Here is a 6000-nt window from a genome sequence, read left to right as displayed (position 1 = left end):
CATTGAGGATTCGAATGGACACAAAAGATCTGCCAAAACATGAATAAATAAAACTGAACCGATTCAACAATACCTGTCTGTACCGTGAGCTAGATTTGGCTAGAGCAATGGCTAGAAGTGGCCAATTTGGTTGGAAAAAGTATGAGAATTCAAATTAGAGATTGATGATTCGAATGGACACAAAAGATCTACCAAAACATGAATAAAAAAAACTGAACTGATTCAACAATACTTGTCTGTACCGTGAGCTAGGGTTAGCTACATAAAAGGCTAGGAGTGTCCAAATTGATTGAAAAAAGTATGAGAATTCAAATTAGAGATTGAGGATTCTAATGGACACAAAAGATCAGCTAAAATATGAATAAAAAAAACTGAACTGATTCAACAATACCTGTCTGTACTGTGACCTACGGTTGACCAGGGTAAACGCTAGAAGTGGCCAATTTGATTGGAAAAAGTATGAGAATTCAAATTAGAGATTGAGGATTCTAACGGACACAAAAGATTTGCCAAAACATAAATAAAAAAAACTGAACCGATTATACAATACCTATCTGTACCGTAAGCTCGGGTTGACTACAAAAAAGGCTAGGAGTGTCCAATTTGAGTGGAAAAAGTATGAGAATTCAAATTAGCCATCGAGGATTCGAATGGACACAAAATATCTGGCAAAATATGAATCAATAAAACTTAACCGATTCAACAATACCTGTCTGTATCGTGAGCTAAGGTTGGCTATATAAAAGGCCAAGAGTGTCCAATTTGAATTCTCATAGAAAAACTACCAAATGAGCCCTTATTTAATTATATGATATCTTCATAGAAGTGCTTCTTGAAAACATCTATATGGGCCACTTGTAGCCACAACCACAGAACCATCTCTATCGGCACCTGGAAGGATCAAAGAATCCCCATCAAAATCATGCGGCCCTGGACCCATATAAATCTCCTTTCCCCAACCAAAATCCAGCCCATATATAAGCAGTGTCAACCAATTCAGAACCCCAATATTAGGGTTTCCATTAAAAGGCCCTCGTTCACTCTCTTTAGCATAATGAAGGTCTTGAAACCGAGTTAAGTCTGGTTCATTCTTCAACTTTTCATGGGCTGACAGCACATAATCCATTGTCACCTTCTCGACCGCCTCCCTTATTCTACTCAACACGTACCCTAATGGCTTTGACAACAAGTCATCGGCAAGACTTGTGGCAGGCATATAAAATACTGCATTGCCAAAGTAACCTTGGGGCAATTGAGGTTTCATACGACTTCGAAGGTCAACGCAAACCATCAATGCCGTTGGCTGTTCATCTTTGTGGTTTCTCGACCTCAATGCACATCTCCAGATGTGTCCAGCCAATTGAAGATGTCTTCACCCAAGGGTCATGTCTTTAACCCAGTGAATTTTATTAATTTCCATTCAAATAGAAAATTAATATTAAATATAATATTAAATTTCTCACAATCCCCCACATGAATGGAAATTAGTTTCAACAATATGCAAATGATAATGCAGACTTAGAGAGAGTTCCTATTAGAAGAATATGGCATCTGGATAGGTAGCTTTTGGCTTTGAACCTTCCATAGTGAAGTACTATCGGATTTACTTGGCTAATCAGTGAACGTGATGTCTTGAACTGTTCAGCCGTTTGTGTAAACCCAGACAATAGCACTCACACAATATCCTCCTAAACATATTTGGTTCGATCGGTTGTGCTCGTTTTGGCCCTGAGCAATTCCTGGTATTCATGAGAGCTTTAGAGAATTCAAGCCTTAAAAAATTCTCATAGAAACGGCCTCATTTCACACTCACATAGGTGACTTCCTATTAAGAGTATCATGCACTACCCCACTCGGATTCCCAAGCTATAGGAATCATTAAAATCAAAGATTACCCTAAAACACGCTACAGGCAGCACTGTTTCATCATAGGATATGGGTAGGAGATGTAATCTCAGCAGTGCTACTACTTAGTCATCCATAATTTGGTTGTCCCTTTTGAACCTAGATCTTGGGATCTCCAGTCAGCTAGGTTGGGTATCCACTATGGAGACTTTAAATATTTAGGCTTATACTCCCATTCCCCTCGATGATCAACTAACTCTCTAGTCTGACCTTTAAATATTGGATCGACTAGGTTGACTATGAACTGATGGTGTGCACATTCCATCTTATGAAATTATATTCATTCGAGAGTAGTTGTTTTCAAAAAATTCCTCCATGTGTTTTGTTGGGAATTACTAAGTAATTTGCCAACTCTTCAGTGGACTTCCCCCACATTTAAGGTATTTGTAGGGTCTTCAACCTTTTTATACCTTGAAATAAACATGCAAACTACTTTTCCATTCGTACACAAATATGAGATTACAAAGATAGTTAAGCCACCCCCACAATTCTCTTACAATTGTGGTTGCTATTAAACTACCAATGAAATTTCATACCTTAAACTTTGCATATTACGTCTAGTGCAATTTTGCAATAGACCCCCACATTTTCGGATTCTTAACATTTGTGTAATTTTGTTACACATATGAATATCCTTTAGGAAATTTCGAAGCCACTTTACTCATCATTTCCTTTTAATGGAAATTTTCCCTTTCATACAGACCATTGTAGTTTGAAGCCTCATAATTAGAAACTTAATTCTACAAAATAGGGCTTTATCCCCACATTGCAGTTGTTATCTTTGTAAGACGGAGAAATACATGTTTCTGGTCATTTCAACACTACTTCTCTTCTTGGAAGTATTCGTCAATTGTGTTTGTCAAATATAGATAATACACTGACATGTTTTCCCTCTTTAGGAAAATTTGCAAAAACCAAATATTTGCAATCTTTCTATATGCAATCCAATATATCAATTGCATATCTTGATGTCAACCCAATGGTTCATATACATACGTTTATATAAGTAACTAGAAACAAGCACTATATGCTTCTTAATGTATTTGATCTGCAGAATCCATGCATCATTTATGAATGCAAAATTTATATGAACAGTCAGAAGCCCAACAAATGGATTTAAAAGCCTATAACCGTTAGAAACTGAAAATCAAATTTCTAGTTGGATCACGTCCAGACACAATGGCTTCATTTTATATAGACAGGAAATGGTCCAACATGCATACATAATTTTAGATTGTAAAAAAATTTACAACCCACTTGATTCAAGTTTATTCTTCACATGTTGACCATGAATTTACCAACTAGTGAAATAGATGCAACGGTTAACAAAACAAACAAGTAAAATATAGCAACTACACCATAATAATTCGTCTTAAGATTGTTGGAAATATGAGTGCTAAATTGCTATAAAATAAACAAAATAAATACTGCACATAAAACAGATTTTTACAAAGCATAATTGAATTAGAAGAACCTTAATTGAGTCGAGGCAAGTGTTGGACACTCTGACCTTAAGACGAATTACGCCCCACACTGGTGCTTATGGTTCACTAGCGTTCGCCTCCCAGGATACAACGACTCCCCTCCTTATGAAAGAAGCACTGCAATTCACAAGGAACTTTGAACCAAATTATGCAGGAACCTCTCTTTATGAAGACTCTAATGCTTTCTATATGTGAAAGTCTGTATGTAGAGGATTAAACTGAATGAATAAAACTGTAGGAGGATTGCTCTATTTATAGATGATGTAATACCCTTTCTAAAAAGGTATCTCAATCTGAAAAGGCAAGCAATGCATCCCTTGGTCTGAAGAGTTGTCACCCCAAACAATTCATCCCTTGGTTTGAAGAGTTGTCACCCCCCAATTGAAGATGTCTTTACCCAAGGGTCATGTCTTTAACCCAGTGGATTTTATTAATTTCCATTCAAATAGAAAATTAATATTAAATATAATATTAAATTTCTCACAGAAATTGGTACCCTCATTCGCCATTTGCTTAAGTTTATCAACTTGTTCTTTGGTGAGCTTTAACATGGTTAAAGTTGTTTGCATCTTACTCTCCTGTAAATTATCTGATTGCCCAAGTAAAATCGGTGGTTGGTTGAACTCTATATGGTCAAACACTTGAGTTGGAGCTGGGAGGTGTCGAGCTAGGAAGGCTTGTCCATCAAGAAATGGCATTACTCCAATTGGCTCTCCCCTTGTGAGCTTAGCCCACTCGCCAATGAAATGACACGCACTTTGGCCATTAGTAACTGCATGTGATATTTCCAAGCCGAGACTAAAACCGCCACATTTGAACCTTGTCAGTTGGACAAACAATAGAGGAAGTTCATGAAATGGGAGGTTGTAGTCTACAGTGGGGAACAGAGAGTGATATTCCGGAGAAGGAGAGAAGTCACCCAAGTCATCGAGTTTCAAATCAGACTCGGCTTCAATGAACTCAACCCCCATGCCATTGCAGTCGAGCTCAAGACGGCCTCCCTCGATCCAACGCAGACGACCTGCTAGTGGGTAGAACGGCACCAAAGCGCGGCGTAGTGAGTCTTTGAGGGTATTGGCAATGGCGTCAGTTGGGGTGACACAGTGTTGGTCTGGTCTATAGAAGTAGATACTGCCGACGTGAGTTATGCAGCCAATTTGATCCCATTCAGATTGAGTTTAGCAGCCTTGCCATGTTGCTTCAGCTGGCTTCAGTACATAGGAGCTTTTGATTGTGGCTGCCATTATGTTACTTCCTGTATATATGTATGTTATGTTTCAAATGTAGTGACGCAAATGGATAATAATTGATAAGTAATTAGATTGATATGCTCATGTACGTACCTGTTGGCAATGTGATTGATGAATAAAGCGCAGAAGAATTTTGAAAGTAAGATCAACAAAGAGAGTTTTTGAAGAGAAAATATAGGCAATGCTTCGGTTGTGTTTTTCAGCAACTGTAGAGGACTTTATATAGTTCTTGTGAGGAGGACAATCATGATGGAAGAAGATCTTGAGAGAGTAACCATCTTCATGAAATCCCTATATAGGAGTGTTTATTGTGTGATTCTCATATTTCCTATCTTAACTATTTACTAAGAATGAGAAAATGTTGGAGATTTTTTTCCATGAAGAGAGTATCGTAATTAATTTAAGAAATAATAAACTCTACTATGGTTTTAATGGAACATTCCTTACTTGGGAATTCTATCATATTTGAACTTTAATACCATTTAGCTATTATAGATTCATTTTTTACCATTTAAAACGCTGGTTCATTCCCCCTCTTCCCAGATCTAAAATGAGATATTTGTACTATCACCTTTTATCTTAAAATTTCCTTATTACTTAAGAGACTTGTAGCTCTTGCCCTCCACTCGAGGTCCTAATTTGGATTTCCTCTTCACCCAATACCGCACTTCTATAAATTTTTTTAATTTAAAAAAAAAAAACATTTCCTTATTACTCTTTCTTATTAAAACAAAAAAAGATAGTTTTGATCGCCGTCTTTCGCCCAAAAAAAAAATTCACGAAGATCTTGAGTTTGTAGCCATCTTCATGAAATCCCTATATCAGAGTGCTTACTATGTGATTCTCATCCTTCCTATCTAACTGTTTATTAAAAATGAGAAGATTTTGGGATTTTTTTTCAATGAAGAGAGTTTTCGTAATTAATTAGGAAATACTAAACTCTACCATTTTAAACGATGGTTCATTCTCCCTCTTCCCAGATCTAAAAAGAAATATTTGTACTACCACACCTTTTATCTTAAAATTTCCTTAGAGTGCTGCTATTTCCTTTCCCTATCCTATTTTCCCACTCACCTTATCTTCCCACCCACCATGTAAATTTGAAAAAACACAATCATATCTTTCCACCCACCATTATCCCTAAAATATCCTTTAATTATTAATTTATGCAAATTCTCTATATTTTTTTAGTGGAAACGATGTATTTATCGAGTTTTTATCAAAAATAGCCAAAATTTAACCCCCAAATTCGTAAATGTCAGTTTTTTTTAAAACTTTCAAATATAGCCAAAAACTCACTTAAATTGACCCAAATGCCCTCTAAATTAAAACCTAACCAAAAAGCATGCTCTTCCAAGCCG

At 36.5% G+C, this 6000-nt stretch overlaps 1 pseudogene across 1 annotated transcript; it reads right to left on the bottom strand.

Moving 5' to 3' along the window:
- On the bottom strand, positions 805-4633 carry LOC18787042 (annotated as a pseudogene). The gene is made up of 3 exons (XR_002270100.1): positions 3874-4633; positions 1849-1918; positions 805-1370 (listed from the first exon to the last, which is right to left on the bottom strand). The product of XR_002270100.1 is annotated as a spermidine hydroxycinnamoyl transferase (transcript).

This window comes from Prunus persica, chromosome G2 (genome assembly GCF_000346465.2).
Source record: "Prunus persica cultivar Lovell chromosome G2, Prunus_persica_NCBIv2, whole genome shotgun sequence".
In the NCBI taxonomy this organism is placed as follows: Eukaryota; Viridiplantae; Streptophyta; class Magnoliopsida; order Rosales; family Rosaceae; genus Prunus; species Prunus persica.
Note: the sequence above shows the minus strand (reverse complement) of the source record. Positions and strands in the feature narration are given on the sequence as shown.